General features: G+C 36.5%; 1 pseudogene; it reads left to right on the forward strand.

The window, feature by feature from the left end:
• The first annotated feature begins 1,446 nt into the window (after positions 1-1,446).
• Positions 1,447-24,935, forward strand: LOC137710496 (LEAF RUST 10 DISEASE-RESISTANCE LOCUS RECEPTOR-LIKE PROTEIN KINASE-like 2.1; annotated as a pseudogene).
• Positions 24,936-25,384: the final 449 nt, after the last annotated feature.

A 25,384-nucleotide genomic window follows, 5' to 3' on the forward strand; every position in this document is an offset into this window, starting at 1 on the left:
CTTCTCTAAACCTGAACCCGAACCTAAACCCGAAGGCCATCTCACTAGCCTTGGCGACTTCACGCTATTGTTACCCTCACTCCTCAACGGCGAGTAATTCGCCTTCTCCTCCTTGATTCTCACCCCTTAGCACCGTCACCACCCCCGATTGGAGACTTGCACGCCGATCACAAGTATCAATGTATGTAGGCATCGAAGCTCTCATTCCGGCATAAACAGAGGGTTGAAGATGATATCAATTTATTATTATTTTTTTTAATTTTTAATATCCGCGTGGTGCCCAGTTACTGTCCGCGTGGGTGTCACGTCATCAGTTAACGGAGGTTCTGACGGAAAACTTAATGGATGTATGAAATGTTGAAAACCAAGATTGAGATTAACCCCAAATTTAAAGAAAATTTTGACAAATACTTTAGTCAAACTCTATATCAATTTATCCCCACCGTGAAAAGTCTTTTAATTATTTGCATTTAATCCTTTGAAGGATAATGCTGCCAGAAAGACTAATTTTTTTAAACAAAATATTGTGAAACATATAACGTGGTTGTTGATAATTAAATTATGACTTAAGGTATTAGTTGGTTTGCCTCCTAAATTTGTATAGAGATGCCAATTCCTGCTGAACTTTAATTTTAGCGCCGATTATTCCCCTGAACTTTTATAATTAGCTAATTTCCCCCTTGAACTTTTATTTTAGCCGATTATCCCCATAAAGTGTTACAAATAGCCAATTTTCCCCCATCATTAGATTTTAAAATTTTCATCCCATTTTCATCCAGCCAATTTTTTCATTCTTTTTGCCCCCATACAGCTGTCACGTGTTGTTTGTGTGATCACAATGGATAAAAAATTGGATGAAAATTTTTAAAATCTAGCATCAAGAGGAAATTGGCTATTTATAAAAGTTCTTGAGGGTAATTGGCTAAAATTAAAGTTTAAGGGGGAAATTGGCTAATGATAAACGTTCAGGGGGTAATCGGCTAAAGTTAAAGTTCAGAAGGGAAATTGATAGCTTTATACAAGTTCTGGGGGCAAATTGATAAATATGCCTATTATTTAAGTGTTGATTAACGTGCTCAAACGTCTTTGAAGGGTAATGCTAGAGATACCAACTTTTTAAACCAAATTTTGTAAACAATATAACGTCGTTTTTTATAATTAGATTATTATTTTAAGTATTGATTAACATACTTATTTTCTTTTAATAATGCATCATATAATTTACAAATTTAATTTAAAAAATTGGTTTACCTAACATATAATTCAATGGTCTACCATTGAAAAGTTAGCACACCAAAAATTAACAAAAAGAGAGAGAAAAATTCATGAGCCGTTCCTTAGTGATTGTGACCTATAATTTCCTAGCGGCAATTGCTGGAGTGCTTCCCTTTTTTCTCCTTTTAACTTGGCCTTGCTTATCCCTAACTCTAAGCCTTCCCCAAAAACATGCATACCCTTCAGTTTTTGCTTCCTTTCGTTTTGCTCACTTCCTTTATTTCAATCAACTTTGAGTTATGTCTATGTGCAGATAATGAAGCATACTCTAACTGCAGCGAAGCCATCAGCTGCGGAGGCATCTGGTCAGACGTCGTGAATTCGTTTTGGGGTGTAAACAGACCCTATTACTGTGGTAAACCTAGGTTTGAGGTCCAATGCCTAGATAGCGTTCCCGTGTGCAGCATGTGGAATATCGACTACAGAATTCTCGAAATGAATTCAAATAGTAGTCCTTGGACTATTACAATTGCTGGGCAGGACTTTTGGCAAACTATCTGTCCTCCCACTTTTGTTTCCACCAACATCAACTTCTCTCTGTTTGATTATGCTTCCGGGCTTGAAGACACTTTTGTTTCCACCAACATCAACTTCTCTCTGTTTGATTATGCTTCCGGGCTTGAAGACGTGACCTTTTTACTACGTATGCAGTACAAATACAGGTACTACTATCCCGGGATTTAATTTTAGTTCCCAATCATGCAGTAATAACATGAGTGGAATCACTAATTCAAATACGACCATCCACGGCGATCGCGGATTTGATACTAATACGTACGTCACAAGAAATCCCGGATTTGATCCAGTTGCGATTGGCCTATGTACGTACAGGGTCAATGTTCGGGTTTTTACAACAGCTGTTCTTGCTCTAGAGTCCAATCGAACGACTATCCAAGGCGCGATGGATGGGGGTTTTGAATTGGAGATTAAGATTGATGATGGTCAATTCAACAGTTGTGAGGTATCAGGAGGAATGTGCGGGCTTAACACTACTAGTGGTGGATTCATTACAAAAAAAAAAAAAAAAAATGAGCATTGCACACAATAAATTGTTTGTGCCTTTTGAGGCCAAAGAGCACCATCATATGTGCCTATATACCAATGGCAACAGTGCAGCAACTGTTATATTATATGTGCCCTTTAGAGCAACTCCACCGTAGATGGATGCTCGGGGAACAGGCCAGAGAAAAAGGGCACGAGGCCCTATGGACCGGCTCTAGCATGAAGGAGCCCGAGTGGAGGTGGAGGCCCGAGCTCCGGGCCCGTGAAGAATTGCCCGCCCGAGAGCCTGAGTGGATGTGACGCCAGGGCTGACATCAGCCTGGCGTCAGGCCTTTTTTTATTTTTTTTCTGTCAGGCGCGTGCACCCCACTCGCGCATGGGGGCACGTCGCCGACACAAATTCAGAAAAATCAGTCACTTTTTCAGTTACCGTTGGGAAGCCACGTGGCTTCCCACGGTCTGTTCGATCTCAACGGCTCTTTAACTTGGACCGTTCGATCTCAACGGTAAAAAAAAATAAAAAAAGTCTTATTTAATATCCACTGTTTGATCTGAGATCAACGGTCGATATTAATATGCTTTATAAATAAATAAATAAATAAAAGAAAAAATAGTTTTAAAATTAAGAAAAGTTACCGTTGTGACACGTGGCACAATCTGGAGTGTTGGAATTCAATTTTTTTTATATCCAACGGTAGAGATTAATTAGTTGAATAAAAATTTAAAAAAAATTGAAAAAAGATTGTAAAAAATTTGAAAAAAAATCTGAAATTTTTTTAAAAAAATTGTTTTTACTTTTCTATAAATACCTTCTCATTATCATCTACCTTACACCACAATTTCATATTTTCTCAACTACTTTCAATCACATTCCTTTTTTTCTCTTAAAGTTTCAATCCATTTTTTTTCAACAAAATGACTACTGATGCAGGTACGAATTGGTCGTTTCTTGAAGATGTTGCGTTGTGTACTAGCTGGGTTGAAGTTACTCATAGTTCGCTTACAGATAATGAGATGCAGTTGCGAGAAATGTGGAGTCTTATCCATACCAATTATCTTGAGAAAATTGGTGGGAAAAGAACCAAAGAATCGATGTCCAGTCGTTGGAAATTAGTTAGCCAATCGTTTAGTACGTGGAGAGACGCCTTGGCACAAGCTAGTAGTAATATTCGAAATGGAGAAAATTACTCGAATCAGGTAACAATATATTATTTATTTGTTTGTACTATACCCAAATTTACATTATAATTATTTGTTTGTATTATTTATTTTTTACCTACTTACATTATAATTATTTGTTTGTATTATTTATTTGTTACCTATTTTCATTATAATTATTTCTTCTCCTGCATTGTGTAGGAACTTCAAGCACAAGCTTGTTACGGTGCCAAAACTAAAAGCAAAAATAAATCATTCAACCGGTGGGAATGTTGGAACATTGTCAAAGATTGTCCTAAATTTAGAGTTGTGCCTGTCGGTCCAGAAGTTTTCATGAACAACACCCCTCTACACTCTACACCCGATCATGTCTCGCATGTTCATGAAGATGATGTAGAAGAAGTGCCCGAAACTCCCCTCCCTGAACAAGCGTCGGGTTCGACCCATTATCCAATTAGGCCTCAAGGTAAGAAGGCTTCAAAGAGAAAAGGGAGTGCTTCCAAGAATGATTGCAAAGTTCATGGAAGAACTTACTCGCCAAGGTGAATTGACTTTGACGAGGGAAATGACGAAATATGAGGCTGGTAAGGCTAGAGAGGACGCAAAAACTACAGCTATTGAGAGAGAATTTCAGGCTAATGAGAGAGAAAGAAAGCTACTTAGGCAAGAAAGGGAACATGTTAGAGAAGAAAGACAGGTTTAACGAGATCGTGAGATTATGAACATGCCTTTACAAGGAAAGTCTTTAAATTCTAAATTTTTTTTGAAGTCAGAGAAAGCGGACGTGGTGCGAAGGAGGCGTGCAAAAGAAGCGAGAGCAAGCCAAGATGGTCCTAGCACCACAAGAGAAGATCATCCTAGCACCGCAAATTGGTTAAGTGATGATGAATAGAGTAGTTTTTGTAATCGGAGCCCATAATTTCCAATCACTTTGGGTTGTAATTTATTATTTATTGAATATGGTACTTTATATTGTTTCCAATTTATTGAATATTTATTCAAATGAATTTGATAAGTTATTTATACTAAGCGAATATTTATTCAAATGACAAAAACACACCAAATAAAATTACCTAAGCATACCGAATAATAAAAAACTCACTAAAGTTGAACTAAAAAAAATTACATAAACATACCAAATAATAAAACACACCAAATAAAATTACATAAACATACCAAATAATAAAACACACCAAATAAAATAACATAAACATACCAAATTAAAAAAAACACACTAAATGAACTTAATTATTTTCAGCTTGTTTCAATGCCCACTGGTGCTCTATCAAGTCAATTTTCCGGACATTGTGCATGTCTGGCATTTGAAATGCAGTATATCGTTGAATGAACCTTTCATTGTAACGTTCGTCCCTTTGTAATGGCTCATGTTGCACGGGCTCATCAGTGGCGTCATGAGTACAATATATACGTGTTCTTGAATTGTTCATCGTGTCTGGCTAATATTCATCAACGGCTTCATAATCGTACTCATCTTTCACAATCATGTTGTGAAGAATGATGCACGTTATCATGATGGATCGAAGTGACTCTACATCAAACAACCTGGCAGCACCCCTGACGATCGCCCAGCGAGCTTGGAAGATACCGAATCAACGCTCCATATCCTTCCTGCACCCTTCTTTACAGCTTGCAAAGTGTTTTTCCTTTACACTTCGCGGACATGGCACTGTTTTGACAAATGTTGACCATCTTGGGTAAATGCCGTTAGCTAGGTAGTATGGCCCGTCGTATATACGTCCGTTAACCTCATACGTGACTTTTGGTGCCTTTTCTTGCAGGACATCGTTGAACACTGGGGATTGGGCAAGGACATTGATGTCATTTTGAGCTCCTGAAACCCCGAAAAGGGCGTGCCAAATCCATGTATCAAAAGATGCCACCGCCTCCAAAATGATACTTTTTGCTCATTTTCTGTCCCCATAAGCGCCTTACCATGCACTTGGACAATTTTTCCACGTCCAGTGCATACAATCAATGCTTCCAATCATCCCAAGAAAACCACGCATCTCGACCTTCTTCAGAAGCCGTTCCAAGTCCATGTTTGTAAGTTTCCAGAGGTACTCTGCGGTGTAGATAGATTCGATTGCTCCGCAAAACCTCATCAAGGACTCAAGAATGGTTGATTTCCCCATCCTTGTTATCTCATCCACTTGGTTTGCAGATGCTCCATATGCAAGCATCCGCAAGGCAGCAATAATTTTTTACTGAGGAAGGAGACCTATAGCACCAAAAGCATCATTCTTTTGCACAAAGTAAGAATCATGGTTGCAAACAGCAATCATGATTTTGTTGAACAAATGTTGTTCCATTCTAAAACGACGTCTAAAGTACGTATCAGGGAATGTACTATTAGGGACAAAATAATTGTCCAAGAGTTCCATACCTCGTTGTTGTCTGCTTCTATCAAGGTTTCCGGAATGGCTGGACCTGCAGATCTGAGCCACAGCTTGGATGACTCGACGGGAATGTGAGGCTCCGCTCATTCTTACTTCGTCATCTCTCCTTCTACGCTCCTCATCCTCTTCCCTCTCATTTTTTGCCACCTTGAGATTGAACATTCCTTCTGATTGGTTAAACAATTCTTCCTCTTCCTGATCGAGTTCCCACATCATCCTTGAGGAAGAAGAAGACATTGTAAGAAAGAAACAAAAATTATGAATAATGATACAGATTTTTGTGAAGAAGGAAGCATAAACTATGAATAATGATAGAGATCTTGAGAAAATTGATGTGAGATTTGTAAGGATGGATGGTGGATTATATGAAAGATTCGGAAAGGATTAGGTTGTAGATAATGCCACGTGGCATGCCGTCATTCGTTAAAAATCTGATGGAAATCTATCCTCAAAGATTGTAAACAGATTATGACACGCAGATTATGACACGTGGCACGACGTGATTGATTGCTAATCTCATAGAAAACATCATCAATAATTGTATTTTCAGATAATGACACGTGGCATGTTGTCATTCGTTAAAAATTTGACAGAAATCTATCATCAAAGATTGTAAACAGATTATGACACGTGACGCGTGGTGATTGGTTAATAATCTTATCAGAAATCCATCACTAATAATTGTATTTTCAGATAATGGCATGTGGCGCAACAAGTACGATTAAAAATCTTATCGGAAATTCATCCTCAATAATTGTCTTTTCGGATTTTATAACAAGTGGCGCAACGAGAACGATTAAAAATCTTATCCAAAATTACAAATAAAATTATTTTGTATTATTTAATAATACTTCGGATAATGACACGTGACGCAATGAGAACAATTAAAAATCTTATCCGAAATTACAATTAAAATTATTTTGTATTATTTTATAAATAAAAAAAAATACTAATATTTTATTGCCTATTACCAGGACTATTGAAGTGTAACGGTGGAGATGCAAAAGACGATTACTGTTCATTAAGAACAGTTACTGTTCACTAGGTAGATTGAATAGTGAATAGCTTGGGAGAAGGATTCCAATGTTGGAGTTGCTCTTATAGACATAACCTTTGATGAAAGGGCACAATATGACTTTTTGTGCTCAAACAGTTAAGCACAAATAGATGTCTTTTTGTGCCTACATTCTGACAGTCTGTCAGACAATCTTACAACCACCTGCCGGGCACTTTTTTGAAATTGTGCCTAATAAGTTGTATTTAAAAATAAATCAAAAATCAAAATAGGCTACAAACTGAAATTTAAGCAAAACAAAAGATTAAAAATTTCATAAAATGAAAACCAACGGCTTCAGCTGTTAGAATGAACCAAACAGTAAAAGTGGAATATCGTTAATGAAAGTATACACGTATTCCTCATAAAAAAAACATGTATACTCCAGCTAGGCAAAACTGATAAATCCAACAGAACTTAAGCAATCCATGCATCTCTACATATAGCCAGGCAAAACTGGTTTCACCTCTTTTTTCCAACTTGGTGGATAATGCAATCATCTTCCTGAAATCCAAACCAAAGGGAAAATGAAAATAAATTGTTAAGGACCTATTTCCAGTGATGTTCAAGGACCAAAACTTTCAATCGGCATTTAGAACTCACAAGCACTGACGCATTGCTACTTTGTTATACTAGCAAACAACGAACAAAACATGCAACTTAAATGAGCAGTTAAACCATCATTACTAGCAAACAAGATGTACAAAACAATACAAGTTTGGACAATCATTTAGCTTAAGGTCAAATGCAGTGAGATAAATCTCAATGTTATGACATTAATTTCTAAGAAAGATAGCAAATGCTAAAAGCCTTGTAGGATCTGCAAAGCAGAGTCTAATAAATAAGTATTTTGAAATCTAACATTGCTTATATTCCCCAGTTTCGCATCTCATACAATCTTTGCTCCACAAACGAACTAATCCGGATGATATGTGTGGTATTTGGACCCCTTGAATCCATGGGACCTTACAATGTGGGAACCCAACTGTTTTTTTAGCAAAAGAAGTGTCATTTCTTTGATTTTGGAGTACTAGTTGTTTTTTCCTGTCAATTAGTTCTCTCTTTTTTTTTTAATTAGCTTATGAAAAAATGGCTTTAAGGATAATGCAAATGAAGCATCTTTCAAGGGGCATACGGAATGTGTCTCCCACCATTTCAATGACTTTTTTAATATGATCTTCTACATCTCTCCTCTCGCTTCGTGAATTTCATTTACAAATTTATCATTAACTAAGGCCTTCAGCATCATGCCCTTTTTTTTAGTAATCAGATATTACAATTTTACACTTGCTTAAATGATGAGTTTTATTATACTACTTATAGTTATCTAAACCTACCACATGATGACTCATACTTTTGCCTAAAATCTGATAAGACTGCCTTAATATGTAAACTTGAGTGGATGATTTCTGTAAAGTGAAATCACACATTTATCTTTTGTAGATGAAGGAATGAACGGAAGAAGATAACCAACTTCTGCACTACCTGTATGATTTGTTCATGTGATTGATCATAGGTAGTTTAGATAGATCACAAAACTCAATCCATCGGAGTGACACCGGATTACAGTTTAGGCCTCCTCTTACACCGTCTGTCACAAGCTGGATGCTTGCATATAAACCTTTGCCTCATTGACTCCATGGGACCTCACATTGTGGGAACCCAACTGAGTTTTTGGCATCTTTCATTAACTAGAAAATTAAAAAAAATTAAAAAAAAAAAAAGAAAAGAAAAACACTGTAATTATCCTGTAATCGTATCTTAATCTCACTGGCATTTCAAATTAAGGCAAAAAAAAAAGTTGACAACCACCTGAGTCAACGAAATATCCTGTAATCATACGACATGGAACTGAATTTAAATAATTAAATTAAATTCAACATTTTGGCTTGATTGATATTGGTCGAATATTTCCAATCTTTCTTTCCCCGGGGAAACAAAAGCAACTACATGGAATTCTATTTTATTTATTTTCCTTCATCTTCTAGGCAACCAAAACAGAAAACTTAAAACAAAAAATGCCAGAAAAGTTGATGAAACAAACTACAATAAGCTATAAACATTAAAAATTAAATGACCAATTTAAGACAAGAATATTACATGCGACTAAACTTTGAAATTCCGAGCAGTCTCCAAGCGAGTAAACTTTGACATGCATACAGAAGGGAATTAAAATTCAAAATCTAAAATGGATCCCAAAACTGAAAGTTTTTATTTTAGAAAAGAACTTACATTGGAGGACAGCCCACTAAGAGATCATCATCTTTACCTCTAGGGTCGAGGTCCAATTCTGCCAGGCTTGGCTGAAAACTGGCCAAACAATCCGCGGTCACCGTTTCTTAGATATGAAATTGAGGAAATCCGGCTATGAATTTGTAGAAATTACCTTGGGGGTTGGAAAGAGGACAGAAAAAGGATTCTGGAGGTATAATTTGACGGTCGTTGGTGATCGGGGGACGGCGGTGCTGTTGCGCGCAGAGGAAGGGGGAGAAAGAGGATACGGGCGGGGGAAAGGAAGGTGGCTGAGGACAAGGAGAGTTTGAGAGAGAGGCGTTAAGTAGAGTAAAAGTAAATCTAAAGGATAAAAAAAATAATATTTATTCAAATATATTAAATTAGAGGGCACAAAACCCTTTTATTGTGTGTTTGTAAATTAATAAAATAATATCTATCTCTGACATTATAAGGACACATGCAAGTTGGACACAAAAATTTGTGTTCAAATTTTAGTAGGCACAAATACATGGCACAAACTAATATGTTTTTTTGTTGGAGGGCACAATTGAGATATTTGGGTGTTTAATGGACCTTATAAAGCACAATTATGTGTTTGTGCTCAATGAAAATGAGAAGGGCACAAATCAATTGTGTTCTTAGCCCATTTTTCTTGTAGTGATTCAGTTGCTTTTGCCATGATCAGGATAACGCAAATGCAGCTACATGCAAATCAACTTCAACTGAGTCATCAGGTACATTATGTATGCCTTTAAAATTTAAATAAAAGTCCGTTGAATTAATCCAGGGGACTAATGGTACCTTATTTTAGGGTTGTAGAATATGCATATATATCTCATTGCAGCCGATTAGCTACAAGGAACCAAGCATGCATTAGATTATTTGCGTTGATAAAATTAGATGGAGTTATTAACCACATTGAAAAAGGTATGAAACTATCCAAATTACAATAAAAACGAGGAGAAGAAGATAAGGTTTAGAAGGAAGGAAAGCTTGTATTAATATCTTCTGACTTGAACTGATTAGAAAAAAATGAGTGAGAGTTTACAATTTAATTATACTAGCCTATAAAAAATAACTAACTCTACAACCTTCTAACAAACTTTCCTAATAGCTTTCATTAGCTAGACCAATCTCCACCCTCGCGTGGTGGTAATGCTTAGCACCCTCACGTGGTGGTAATGCTCACCATCATGCTAATTATTCTAGGAAAACTAACGAAAAGTCCAAAAAAACTCCCCTTTTAATGAAAATCCCTTTTTAAAGATATAATGAATAGTACCAGGAAAAGATATAAATGTGGTTTTTCGTTAAAAGTGAACAGTATCGGGAGCGTTTTGTTAAACCTCCCGATTATTATTGGATGAGTTTAAATGTTTTGATTTGTGTCTACCTGTTACACATCTTTAAAATTTAAACTAATCTAACATGATAAATAAGATGATGAACAGTACGGATCATCATTTGAGGGTGATGAGAAAAAATATTTTCCAATTAAAAAGCGTATAAATTTGAACTTTTATTACCTATCCAGAGCTCCACCCATTCCAAGCAACTGAGGTTTTGTGCGTTTTGTCATGATACTGATAAAAGTCTTTAACAATATTTCTTTAGTGGAAGTTGAACGATATATGTCAAGTTTGAGTTGCTCTTATAATACTTATGTTTCTTGGCAGACGCGTTTGGAATAGTCTAATTACCCTGAATATATATGTTAAAATAAAGTGTGTATTTTGTGTAGAAATTACAAGCCCAAATTTGCATTGACTGCCTAGCACTCTTGTAAAGTCTTACATTTAAAGTGTAATGTTAGGAAGATAAAATTTATAAATAAATGATATATCATCAATAAGAATGAATACGTTTATTAACGCTTAAGTAATAAATCAATCATCAATTTCCATATCTTTTAGTTTCTAAAATTTTGTCTAAAAATTTAGTCTCTTTAACATTATCTAAATGTAAAACAAAAATATTATTTTTATCATCGACCTTACCTTTATTAAAGAAATAATATAAAAGATAGTATAAATAGATAATAAATATACCACTACTCAACCTAAAATATCAAACATAACAACTCACCAACATGGTGGGCCTTAACAACTCACAAACTTAAAGTCTCCCTAATCTGTCCCGTCCATATACATGAGAAATTGATGAAGATGATTTGCACCTTCACCCTCTGCATTTTTCCAAATTTGAGTTCAGTTGAACTGCAGCGGTGACATCCAATAATCCATTAATACTTCCACCATAGATTCAAACCTTGTTGAACAATATGCTTCAAATGTCCAAGTTTGGGTTGGGGTATCCAACAACGTCATCTGTGAAGTCAGATGAGACCAAAGTACCGACAGTCTAATAGACGACTTGATTGGACACGAGACTCAGGTTTTTTCTCCAGTGGTACCTTTGATTGTTGGCCCACTCTATTTCCTTTCTCTGGTATATTTTTTAGAAAAACTAATGAAAAAAGTTTGATAACTTTAAATTTTAACGACAAATATAAAATAAATGGTAAAATAAATAGTACCAGGATTGACTTTTTAATGTAAAAATATGGTTTTTCGTTAAAATGAACAATATTGTGAGCTTTTCGTTAAAACTCTCATATTTGTCCTATATTTTTTTAGAAAAACTAATGAAAATGGTTTGAAAACTTTGAGTTTTAACGATAAGGATAAAATAAAGGGTAAAATAAATAGTACTAGGATTGACTTTTTAGTGTAAAAATGTGATTTTTTATTAAAATGAACAATACCGTGAGTTTTCTTTAAAACTCCCATATTTTTTCCTCTCTTGACCACTGGAAGTTAACTAAATTAAGCCTCATCATAAACCTAAATCTACGATATTGCTTTGCTTTGTCATATTTCCCTATTAGAAAACTAGGTCTATTTTTTCTTATATAATGCATCAGTGAATGCATTAAATGCTTGGGTTACAAGTTCATTGTAAGAACTAATTAGGATCTTAGTTCAAAAGACTATCCCAATATGCTATGAGTCCACGAAGAAATTGAGGCCTCATCATTAAAGTAATTGGCAATATGGGGAGTAGTCCAACTTCTTATAAGCCCATGCAAGATCATTCATTCCATCAATATGAGACTCATTCTCAACACGCTCCCTCATGTATGGTGAATTTTCAAGTTTAACACGTGGACAATACAACGGGGTGAAGTGGAGCGCGTGAGGCCGTTTGACTTCACACGTGGGACAATCTACTTTGAAACCATGAAGAAAGTTTGAGTTCCACCATAAAGTCAATTCTTTATATGGTATTAGAGCAAGTTGTTCCACATGTGAAGCCAAATGGGGCCACACGCGCTTCACGTCATCCCGTTGTTTTGCCACGTGTTAGGCTTGAAAATACCCCACACGTGAGGGGGCGTGTTGAGAATTAAACCTACATTGATGAGTGGAGGGACCTTGCATAAACTTATAAGAGGTTGTGCTACTCTCTATATTACCAATTAGTTTTATGAAGGAACCCAACTTTCTTCACTATACATCTCGTCAATTTAATAAATTTTGTCAAATGACTCTAACCTACATTTGATATATGTTTGCAAGATACAATACTTATCATCGCTTAACCTAGATCTATTGCAGGTTCAAGTTCATCGTCACGTGGTTGGAAAATAGGTATGTACTATACGTATACGTGCATGTGATGAATATCAAACAATATACAAGTTTCTTTGGATTTTTTGTATTTGTATGCTTTTCTGTGGTCGAATATTTCATGAAATCATAACTTAATGTAGGTATTTCGGCTGCTGTTTCTGGGACCACATTACTAGTTGTTTGCATAGTATGCATAACAAGGAAAAGAATCGCAATGCTCTTTGATGAGTCGATATTATATTATATATTTTATCTTAATATTAGTTATAATTTATTGGTTATTTTGGTAGAATTTTGATACTTTGTTATGTATTTTCAATGTAGGACATTCGATTTCCTTTGGAGCAAAAAGTGATAAAACAGATGAATTTTGGAGTGATTCCAATTGGAGGATGTTCGTGAGTCTTTCAAGATGATTGTGTCAAAATTCCAGATTTTTCTACCAAGCCGTTTGACCGTGGTGATGAAATAAAGGCCCAGCGCGCAGCTTTCCCAGATTGACGTTTCTGGACGTTTTAGGTATTTTGGAGGTCAAGATGGCATATTTTGAGAAAGATTCCTTCTGAGGATTTGTAGGGGACGTCTTCAGCTTTAAAAAGAGACATTTTAGGACCAAATAGGAGTTGATTTGGTAGGTCAAAAGTATGATTGTCTGAGAACTCCAAATTCTAGTTCAAATAGAAAACCTTTTATTTTCTATTTTATCATTTAATTATGTTTCCTAGTTTTCTTCTAAGGCCTTTTCAAGGTAGGATTTTATTTTCTAGTAGTATGAATAAGGCTTGTTAGCCATTAGGGTTCTCTACGCAACATTGGGGGGAGAACGTACGTGGAGAATTTAGCTAGGCTTTGATGCTTTGTATTTTCAAGGTGTTTTCCATCCTTTTTCTATCTTAATAATATATTGTTTTATGGTTGTTAGTAACTAGTTTCGTTTGCTAGGGCGAGGCCACAAACCTTAGCAAGAATATGTAGTTTCTTTTTAATTTTCTTATGAATTTATGCATGCAAGTTTTGGATTGTTAATCACTGTGCTTTAAACTATCTATTTGTCTTAGTGATTCGTGACCATTAGGATATTTAAAAAAGTAATTTGATGCAATTTTGGCGAAGGGTTGTCCCTAAAATTGGCGCTGGCTTCTTGTGGTTAACATGTGTAACTACTTAGGATGGACGACACGTCTTAGGAGTTACATGGTTTTTCAAAAGGTTTTTCAAAAGGTTTTCACAAAACTTAATAAGTCTTGCATGTTCACATTCGATCTGGACACCACAGACAAGTTACATGATAGATATACGTTCTATGCTGGGAGTTCCAAGTAAGGCATACTTTAGGAAAACCTAACCTTCAAAATATGCATGTGTAATTCATAAGGACTAAGAAGAACCATGTAGAATTGTTAAGGGAACGGCGGAACCCTGGACTTTTACAATTTGGTTTTCAAAACATTTTCTTTTGTTTTCTTTACTTTGTCAATTTATTTAATTGTTTTATTTTAAAATTCGTTTTTATTATATTAAATTCTAGAATCAACATTTTCCAAACTTTGTTTTCAATAATTAATTAAGAGTTGGTTTTTAACATAAATTATTCATTTAATCCCTGTGGAAAACGACCTTACTTGAGCTGCTATACTACGACAACCTTGTACTCTTGCAAGTATTTCTAAGTGTTTTTATCCCTACTTTTGCAAGTGGTAAAATCTCTATCAAGAAATTGGCGTAGTTGCCAGGGATTGTTTTAAATAATTTGTGTTTATCATATTCTTAATTGATTATTTGTGTATACAAATTTTAATTTTAATATTTTATTAATTTTTGTTTTTCTTGCATATTGCTCAAATTTGGGTTTTGACTTTGTGAATAGCGATGTAATGGCTTTTCTCATACCTGAAGTTGTCGAACCCATGAAGGAGTCATTAGCTGCAAGGGATTGGTTTGGATTCTCACAAGAAAACACCTTGTTACAATTTGTTGATTATGGGAGCAATTCAACGATGGGTTGGGAACCACCATTACCAGGAGGACCACCTTTATGGGTTTCTTTCATAAAACAAGGTTTCTATGGATTTAAACCTACAATTTGTGCCCTTTGTTGTTTGAATACCCATGAAATTCTGCAATACCCTGATAGGAAATATTTTCCAGACTATTTGAAGGACCATATTAATATGAGGAACGAGTCACTTTGGAATTGGAATGATCCCACTTTTGATTACTACGCTCCAGATTTGAAAAAGCATCCTAGTTTTAGATGGATAGGTACTCAGCAATCTTTTGAGCAGCCTGATATGCCACAAGATTCAAAGGAATGGTGTGTAATTCAAACACCCCAATATGCAACGAGTTATGAGTACATGCAGGAAAATGCCAGAATTGAAGAGCAGTATGCCAGTTACTCGTGCCCAATGAAGGAAAAAGTCCATGTTGATCCTGAAATTCCCACGGAACCATTTACTGCCCAAGTTTATATGCCACACATACCACATCAAGAGGCTGCAATGCAACCCACAAAGTTGCAAGAAAGCTTTGAAACTACCAGCACACACGGAAAGCAAATTATAATTGCAGAAATAGAGTACAAGTCCATCAAGCAGGCTAAGGCATATGAGAAGAAGAAAACATTTTGTGGCAGCCAAATTCCTCGTAGACAAATTCGGCCAATGCACAAATTGTAGGTATTAAATACAAGGTGGAAGTTAGTTCGTCAAAAACGTAATCCTCGCAGGACATGAATCTATTTCATTGCGAAGATTCATTCAAATATAAGGGTGTACACGAAGAATTCAACCAATGAATTCAAATGCACAAATCAAGTCAATCCTTACCTACTATTGCCCGATGATGCTATTAAAGATTGGTTGACTCTACAAGAACAACTGACGTGATCATCAATTCCTTCATCTACGTCTAGCTATAGACGCTAACTAAAGCGCTAATTGGGAGGCAACCCAAATTTTCAAACTCTTTTCTCTTTATTTCGTTTATTTTATTTTCCTGTTTTTATTCCTAATTACAAAAATAATAATAATAATAATAATAATAATAAAAAAATAAATAAATAAATAAATAAAATCAGAAAATTGAAAAAAAAAATTACAATTTTTAATTCTTGTAATTTTTCTTTACTTATCTCATTAGGTTTTTGATTTGTGATTGCAGGCTGCATTCGGTACTGATTTCGTTATTCTCAACTAGTCTGTGGATCCATACATGCATTCAAACATCCATTCATCACAACAAAATTCATCATCACATTCATAAGAAATTAAGAATATTCATGGGAGTCAAATTCAACACAAATGCAAGCAAAGGATACAGAAGGAGCACATGATGAGGTCCAGGGATGCTCATAGTGGGGATGCTGAGACGACCTCTATGCTAATAGACCCTTTTTCACTCTCTCACACTTCATTCCAAATATAATTACATTGAAGTTTGGGGGTGGGGATCCAAGCAGCACAGAGAAGAACATTCATCAGGTATGCTTATATTTTTGCTCAACATACATCATCAAGAGACATGCACAACATCCACAAGTATCAGATTAGAGAATTTCGTCATATCAATGAGCCCATGCATTAAGTTCAGAATGGAGTTCATGCAACTTCTGGTCATGAAATCCGTAAGAAAAAGAGAGGTATTTACCTTGGTGTGCGCTGGGACATTGATTCGACAGATTGGAGCTTCGATTTGCAGCGACACGGAGATTTGGGAATAAAGACAAAAATCCAGCTATGGAGGCATGACTGGTATTCGTTTTTTAGTTAAACAAATCCAGGACCATAGGAAGATTTTGGAATGGCTAGAGAGCAGCGGTTTTGTGTTAGGGTTTGAAATGATGAAAGAGTGCATTCATGGTGTTGGGCTTGAGGTCAGAAAAAGTTTTTAGAGGGAAACGGCAGCTGGGATTGGAAATGAAGAATGAAGTTGTTAAGTTGGCTTATAAGCTCTAGGTGTTAGGGTTTTCATACGAGTGTTCCTGCACGTGCAAGGCTCAGAGCCTCACCTTGTTCCTCCACGTGACGAGTTCAAATCCAGCCCGCAGCACTTTTGGGTTTTTATTTTTCAGCACCTTCTTTGATGCTTTCATGTCCCAGGTTCAACCCCAGGTGTGTCCATTTCCATTCCCTTTATTATATTTGTTTTATTTTCGTTTTTTATTTTTATTTTGATTTTTTTTATTTTTTTCGTCTTTCTATTTCTAGTCATTTAAGGTGGTTATTTATTTTTATTTAGTTGTGTTAGTTTATTTTTGCTTTTGTTCTATTTTCTACACCTTAAGGACAATGTGTGATTTAAGTTTGGGGGTGGGAATTAGAATTTTTAGGTTTTTAATTTTTGAGTCAATAAAATAAAATTTTCATTCTTTTTAAGTTAATATCCATAGTTCATTTTAAAAGTTAGAACAAATAGACATGGTGAAGGTTAATCCCACAGTCGAGTCTTTTCTATTTATCGTTACTTAGACACAAATTCATGAGTTATACTTTGAAAATTTGCACATTCACATCAACATGGTTGGTGGGGAGTGAGATTGAAACACTTACTTTTAGTCTAAGTTTAATTTTAATTTTTGTTCTAAGTAAAGCTAGTTCTTGTTATGAATAAAGTAATAATTGTTCCACCTGAGGCTTTGCCTAGTAAACGGGCCAGTCCTGCCTGATCAAGAGTAATTCTCATGTCAAACGGTAGAGTTTTGGCATGGGGCAAGGTGGTTAGTTGGTTTTGTAGACTTTTCAGCTCGAGTTAATAAGTCCTTAGGGGTGTTCTACACTTAGTGCCCTAAAGCCTTTGTGGTTTGGGAGTCATTGACCTAAAGCTCGCTACATGAGTTGGATCGAAAGCTTAAGTGAACTAACATTGCATGACCACTACTGTTACTGAAAAAAAAAAAAAAAAAAAAAAAAAAATTTGAAAAAAAAAAAAAAAGAGAAGAAAATTCGAAAAAGAGAAAAAAAAATATGTAAAGTTAGTACGTTTGGAATAAAGAAGGACAAGAAGTAAGGGTTTTAGTTGTCTCCTTAGCCATGTTGGTTCACTTTACACCAAAGGAAGTTCATGAATTCTTTTCTAATTGATTCTAAATGGCTTAGACTCTGTGGTGGGATTCGTTGGAACTTTTGGAAAGATGTTTTAATTTTTAACGTTTTCTATGGATTGCAACTTGAAGATGAAAATTTTGTCTTAGTTGAGTTTTAATAAAGTTTATAGCTTGTTAGGTTTTATATTTGTTTTGCTTGAGGACAAGCAAAAAGCTAAAAGGAAAAAAATTGATGTTGAGGCCATTATAAAGAACTACGGATCACTTACTCCAAACCAGTATAGTTATTCAGATGTGAAGAAAATGAGAGTCTCTTTCAGAGATACAATAGGTAATGGAGGATATGGCACAGTATACAAAGGAAAACTACCCAAAGGTAACGGAGAAGAGTTTATCAATGAACTAGCTAGCATTGGTAGAACTTCCCATGTCAATGTAGTCACCCTTTTCGGACATTGTTATGGAAGGGACAAAAGAGCTTTGATTTATGAATTCATGCTAAACGGATCTCTTGATAGTTTCATACATAAGCAAGGATATGATATTGAAAATTGTCACTTGGGGTGGAAGACATTATTAGAAATAGCGGTCAGTGTTATGTGAGGACTGGAGTATTTGCACCGTGGTTGCAACACGAGAATTTTGCATTTCGACATAAAGCCGCAAAACATTCTTAAGATTTTTGCCCGAAAATCGCTGATTTCGGTCTTGCAAAACTATGCAAAACCAAGGAGAGCATTGTGTCGATGTTGGGCACAAGAAGAACTGTAGGATACATCGCACTTGAAGTATTTAGTTGGAACTGCAGGATACATCGCACTTGAAGTATTTAGTTGGAACTTTAGAGAAGTCTCTCACAAGTCAGATGTGTACATCTATGGAATGCTGGTTCTCGAAATGGTTGGAGCAAGAAAGAATTTGGATTTCGAAGTGTCTCATACGAGTGAAATGTTTCCCCATTACATTTTGTTTGTACCATACTTGACCAATCTCGAAGCTACCAAGCACCGATCAACTTCATACCTTCAAGGATCCACTAAGGGGTTTATGCTGAGGCACCCCTGCAGAAGCACATGAGTTTCCTTCTAACTAGGAGGTCAATTACAACACAACACATGTCAACTTTAGAATAAAGCTCATAGAGTCCCACATCGACTGCGGACAAAAGCTGGAGACTCTCTTCAACTATAAAAAAAGACCGTTCTCCTACAATGAATCCTTAATGTCATTATTGTACTTAAACTAATAATTTGAACTCACTAATGATGATTATGCATGAACCTATGTATTTGTGTAAACCCTTCACTATTAATGAGAACTCCTCTACTCTGTTGATGTACCCAAACTTAGGGTGAACCACATACATCTTGTGTTTGCTTCCCTATCTTCATCGCTTTACATATTTATCCTCACTAGTGATTGGAGCAACCAAGCGAAGGTCACAAACTTGACACTTTATGTTGTTCCAAAGTCTTCACTGATTTTGTGCATTAACATTTGGCACCGTCTGTGGGAACGACACTTATTCCTACTCTCTCCAGCTTTGTTAAGCTAGTTTTTATCGTTCGTACACTCTCTTTTGATCATGCATCATTCTCCAACATGGGAAGCGAACGAAGCCACAGCACGCAGAACGATACCTCTTTGTGCTTAGTGTAAGACAACGAATGAAGGAAAGAAAGAAGTTTGCTCTTCAGGCTAAGGTCGAATAGCTTAAGGCTTAGAACAACAAGATAGCAATGAAGAATGAGATCCTTCAAGAACAGTATGAGAAACTTTTCGAGTTGCTCCATAAGGTTTGGCAGACTTAATCTTACAAGCCCATTGCCCTTGTCGATGGTAACCGTCACCCGTGTCCCCCCCCCCAACATGGAGGGTTATCAGTCTTCAACATGGATACTTCTAGTGAGGAACAAACTACCCATCAATGTGTTGGTCAATGTGAAACTTCTCTCAACCCAACTGCTTCGACCCGAAGCATGAGAAGTGGAGAGAGGCATTTCCTCACAGAAGAAGTGGAATAATGGAAGACTGTTTATCGCAACTGTCAAGACTTCTTGAGGCAGTGTCGAGAAAACCCTATCCACATAAGCTCAAGGATAAAAAAAACCCAAAGGTCATCGAAGGGCTCAGTCCCCTACCATAATGTAGGCCAGCCTTCATTCCGGGAAAAGAAAGACAAACCTTGGAGGAACAAGAAGGTGTAGGAGACTCGGAGGATTTCCAATGGGTACATCCTGGAAACGAGTATGGTGAATCTAGGGAAAGGCCACATGCCTTTGACCAAACTTCCCTACTTCCAAAGGATGAGGGAAACTTACAAAGAAGTGTTTTAATGGTGTCTGACTCCACTCAAGACCCCATTATCTTGCAGTTCTTCGAAGAAGTGAACAGGCTGAAGGCCGAGTGTCAGGCCAAAATACCTGACTGGAATCAGCCAAGGCTAGACCCTCTAACAAGTAGGATCCTTTGCACCCCTCTACAAGGAAAAACTAAACATAAACTTGGCTTACAATCGTATACTGGGATGAAAGATCCAATTGAGCATATCCACGTCTTTGAATCTACCATGGCATACCGAAGACACAATGATGAAGAACGATGTCTTATATTCCCCTCAACTTTCTCTGGTGGAGCTTTCAATTTGTATTGTCGTCTTTAACCTTGGCTCAACACATCTTTCAAGTTGATTGCTTACACTCCGCTGATAAGTTATACACTATTTGTCTGAAGTCGGAGGAGTCATTGTGTGAATATACTGGTCACTTTAGTCACAAGTACTCTCATTGCGCTGAGGCAGATGATAAAACAACACTTATTGCCTTCACGGTAAACATGCATGAATGCTTTTTCAAGTACATGATCAATGTTAACACTTGGAAGACTTACTCTGAGGTGATGATACAAGCTTACAATTATGCCTTTGCTGAGGCAATGACATACCAAGGGAACCCTCCTATGATTAACCCCTACCAACAAGTAGGAGTGAAAGTTAAGTTCTACCAAGTAAGAAGGTTTTGGCCATCTAGACACCCATTACATCCTCTTCTGCCTCACTTAGCTACTCGCTAAGTCACCAAACGTATTCTTCTATTGGCAAGAGAAATGATTTTTACTCTCAACAAGCTCATTACAACAAGAAGGATGAAGGTTCGTATCAAGACAACTAGGGGTGAAAGTATCTTTAACTATTATGACTATGGGGTCAAGCCTCACTCTTTCAAAATGAGGGACTAGGTGCTGAAGGAAATGATTTTACAAGAAGACATACGTGTCACAAATGTTTTGACCTTTAACTGTTTAAGATCTTTTGTAACACAAGTCATTCAACAAATATTTAATGAAGAGGGAATTCAAACAACTTCATCTGAGTCTTTTACATTCCTAGCATTGGAACACTTGGTCTATGTTGACCTACCTCTATACTCTAACTTAGAGCTTCAGCATGCGTATTTAACATAAAGTAAGTGAAACTAAGTGTTACAACCAACATGATTCACATATCCAAACAATGGATTTCTTCATCCATAGCAAAACATTCATAAGTATCACTCATGTCAATCAACATAAACTTCATACATTTCAACACATTCATACATAAGCCAACTGAGCTTCGAAGGGGTGTCAACATGCAATTTGCCATTCAACACTTGCTACAATGTACCCCAGTAACTTGCCCTTATTCTCACCAACCAGGTGACGAAAGAACTCACCTTCGTATCACCAACCAAGTAATGAAGAGTTCAATCCATACTCTAATATCCTTCGACAACTTGCCACTCTGTCCACCAACCAGGTGATGAAGGTACTCATCTTTGTATCACCAACTAGGTGATAAAGAGTACAACTAGTACTTTAAGAAACAATTTAGAGTTTCGGCAACTTGCCATTCTTCTTATCAACCAGGTTAGGAAGGAACTCACATTCGTATCACTAACCAGGTAATGAAGAGCACAACCGGTACTTTAATAAACAATGTTGAGATTCGGCAACTTGTCACTCTTCTTACCAACTGGGTGATGAAGGAACTCACCTTCATATCACCAACCAGATGGTGAAAGATACAACTAGTACTTTAATAAACATTTTAGCCTCAACAACTCACCACTTTTCATGAAGGAACTCACCTTCGTATCATCAACCAGGTGGTGGAAGATACAACTAATACTTTAATAAACATTTTTGCCTCGGCAATTCATCACTCTTCTCACCAAACAGATGATGAAAGAACTTACCTTCTTTTCACCAACTAGGGAAGAACAGTACATCATGCACCTGTTGATTCTTAGCATTTGTAAGCAGTCAAAATTTTCAAGCCTTACAACTCGAAACGGCATATACAAACTCAACAAAGCCTTCAACACTCTTGCTCAAGAGTGTGGAAGCAAAATCGTATTATATGGTTCAATAAACCTTCAACGGCTACAACACGTAGATTGTTTTCTACACTCTTGCTCCAAAGTGTGGAAGCATAATCGTATTATATGGTTTAATAAACCTCCCTCAACAGCTACAACACGTAGATTGTTTTCTACACTCTTACGCAAGAGTGTGGAAGCAAAATTGTATTATATGGTTTAAAAAACCTCAAACAACTACAACATGTAGAATGTCTTCCACACTCTTACTCAAGAGTAGGGAAACAAAACCTATTTATAGTGTTCCTCCGAACTTTCAACTACTACAACATGTAGATTGCATTCCACACTCTTGCTCAAAAGTGTGGAAGCAAAATCTATATATGTGGTCTCTTCCACATCTTCTTGTCCCTAGTTTAGAAAAAAAAAATTGCCAAAAAAACAAAATCTGTAAAAAAATTTATGCCAAAAAAAATCCGAAATTAATTAATTAATTAAATAATTGTTAATTATTAATTATGACATGTGGAGAAGGCCAACAAAGCTTCAACACATAAGAGATAACTACAACATGTAAATTGCATTCCACAATCTTGCTCAAGAGTGTGGAAGCAAAATCAATTTATGGAGTCCTATAAAAGGCTTCCCACACTTTGAAGGGAGGGAGTTTCCCAAACCCTTGAAGGGAGGGAGCTTCCCACACACTTGAAAGGAGGGAGCTTCCCACACTTTGATGGGAGGAAGCTTCCCACATTTTGAAAGGTTGAGCTTCCCACACCCTTGAAAGGAGGTAGCTTCCCACATTTTGAAGGAAGGAAGCTTCCCACACTTTGAAGAGAGGAAGCTTCCCATTTACTTGAAGGGAGAGAGCTTCCCACACCCAAGAAGGGAAGGAGCTTCCCACATTTTGAGGGAATGAAGCTTCCCACACTTTGAAGGGAGGAAGCTTCCCACACCCTTGAAAGGAGAGAGCTTCCCACATTTTGAGGGAATGAAGCTTCCCACATTTTGAGGGAAGGAAGCTTCCCACACTTTGAAGGGAGGAAACTTCCCACACCCTTGAAGGGAGAAAGCTTCCCACACCCTTGAAAGGAAAAAGCCTTCACACACTTGGAGAGAGGAAGCCTCCCACACCTTGAAATGAGGAAGCTTCACACTTTGCCTAACTACAAAAAATTCAAAAAGCCTTCCACACTCTTGCTCAAAAGTGTGGAAGCAAAATCTATTTATGTGGTGGTTTAAAAAAACTTCAACCAAAAAGCTTCACCAACAAAGCTTCAACCAAAAAGGCTTCGCCTATAAAGCTTCAACCAAAAAGCTTCACCTACAAAGTTTCAACAAAAAAGCGTCACCTACAAAGCTTCAACCAAAAAGTTTCACCTACAAAGCTTCAACCACTCAAGCTATGTTCCCAAAGGAAAAAGCTTCACCTACAAAGTTTCAACCAAAAATCTTCACCTACAAAACTTTAACCACTCAAGCTATATGCCCAAAGGAAAAAGCTTCAACAATTCAAGGTATGTACACAAAGGAAAAAGTTTCAACCACATTTTCTTTTCTCACCAAAAAGAAAGAAGGAATTGGACTTAAGAAAAAAAAAAAAAAAAAAAAAAAAAAAATATATATATATACTTGGGCTACTTTCAAAAAAAAAAAAAAACAAAAAAAACAAAAACAAAAAGAAGAAGAAGAAGAAGAAAAGGAGGAGAGAATTTTTGAAGTCTTTTTTCTAATGACTCAAGAATATCAAGTCACCTCCTTCTGCTATCCTCTTCACTTGGAAACTTGGGGGACTCCCACTATATGCTACTACACTTCGGTACTTAGAAGTTTCGTGATTACTTAGCGACTTAGATTTTTCAAGTCCCAAACCGAGAAGCTAACCTCACTCGGAAACTTAGGTGAGCATTATTTGTACCATACTTGATCAATCCTAAAACTACCAAGCACCGGTCAACTTCATACATTTAAGGATCCATTGAGGGGTTCATAATGAGGCACCTCTGTCGAAGCACAAGAGTTGTCCTCCAACCAAGAGGGCAATCACAGCACGACACATATCAATGTCAGAATAAAACTCATAGAGTCTCACATCGACCGAAACAAAAGCTGGAGACTCTCCTTAACTATAAAAAAAGACCATTCTCTTACAGTGAATCCCTAATGTCATTATTATACTTAACTAGTCATTAGAACTCAGTAATGATGATTATGCTTAAACCTATGTATTTGTGTAAACCCTTCACTATTAATGAGAACTCCTTTACTCCGTGGACATAGCCAAATTTAGGATGAACCACGTACATCTTGTGTTTGCTTCCCTATCTCTATCTTTTTACATATTTATCCTTACTAGTGACCGGAGCAACCGAACGAAGGTCACAAACTTGACAATTTACATTGTTCCAAAGTCTTCATTGATTTTGTGCATCAACATATTTACATTGTTCCAAAGTCTTCACTGATTTTGTGCATCAACACATTTATAAAGTTCTCGAGCTAGAGAACAATGAGAACGGTTTTAGGGCTATTAGTGAGGAGGAAAATGAAATAGCAAGAAAGATAGTGTTAATAAGTATGTGGTGCATTCAGACCATTCCATCTGATCAGCCATCGATGAGCAAAGTGGTGGAGATGTTGGAAGGACCCTTTCAATCATTGCAAATTGCACCCATGCCTTTCTTGTTTTCTCCTACAACAATTGCAAAAAACTCTATGAGTACATCCCAACTGTCTGATGAAACAAGCTAAGGCAACTAGTTTTGTTAGCAGCTCTCTGATAATTAGGAATTCCAGTTGAATTGTAAGAAAAGTTTGCTTTGTGAAATGAAAATTGTTTTCTTGAATCCTATAGAAATTATGAAAAATGTCTTCGTCTACACATTAAAAAATTAATGTCAGAAAAATGTCTTTGTTTGCTTCCTTTATTTGGTTGATTTGTTTTCTCATCATATAAGTCATCACATTCTAAGAGCCAAAAGTTTATCCCAATCCGGAATGTCCACGTGTCCATCCGAATCGTGATGTGCTGGCCGACACCCAAAGGGTGACGAAGTCATAAATTAAGGTTGATGTGTAAAAGTGAGGATAAATTTAAACTTTAAATAAATAAATCAGAGTCAACAGCGTGATTGGGTGGTAACCCTTATTACAAAACGTGAAGTTCAGAGCATTATGCAGAAAGATAAAAGTTGTCACATCCATAAAGG

Source organism: Pyrus communis, chromosome 12 (genome assembly GCF_963583255.1).
Source record: "Pyrus communis chromosome 12, drPyrComm1.1, whole genome shotgun sequence".
Classification (NCBI taxonomy): Eukaryota; Viridiplantae; Streptophyta; class Magnoliopsida; order Rosales; family Rosaceae; genus Pyrus; species Pyrus communis.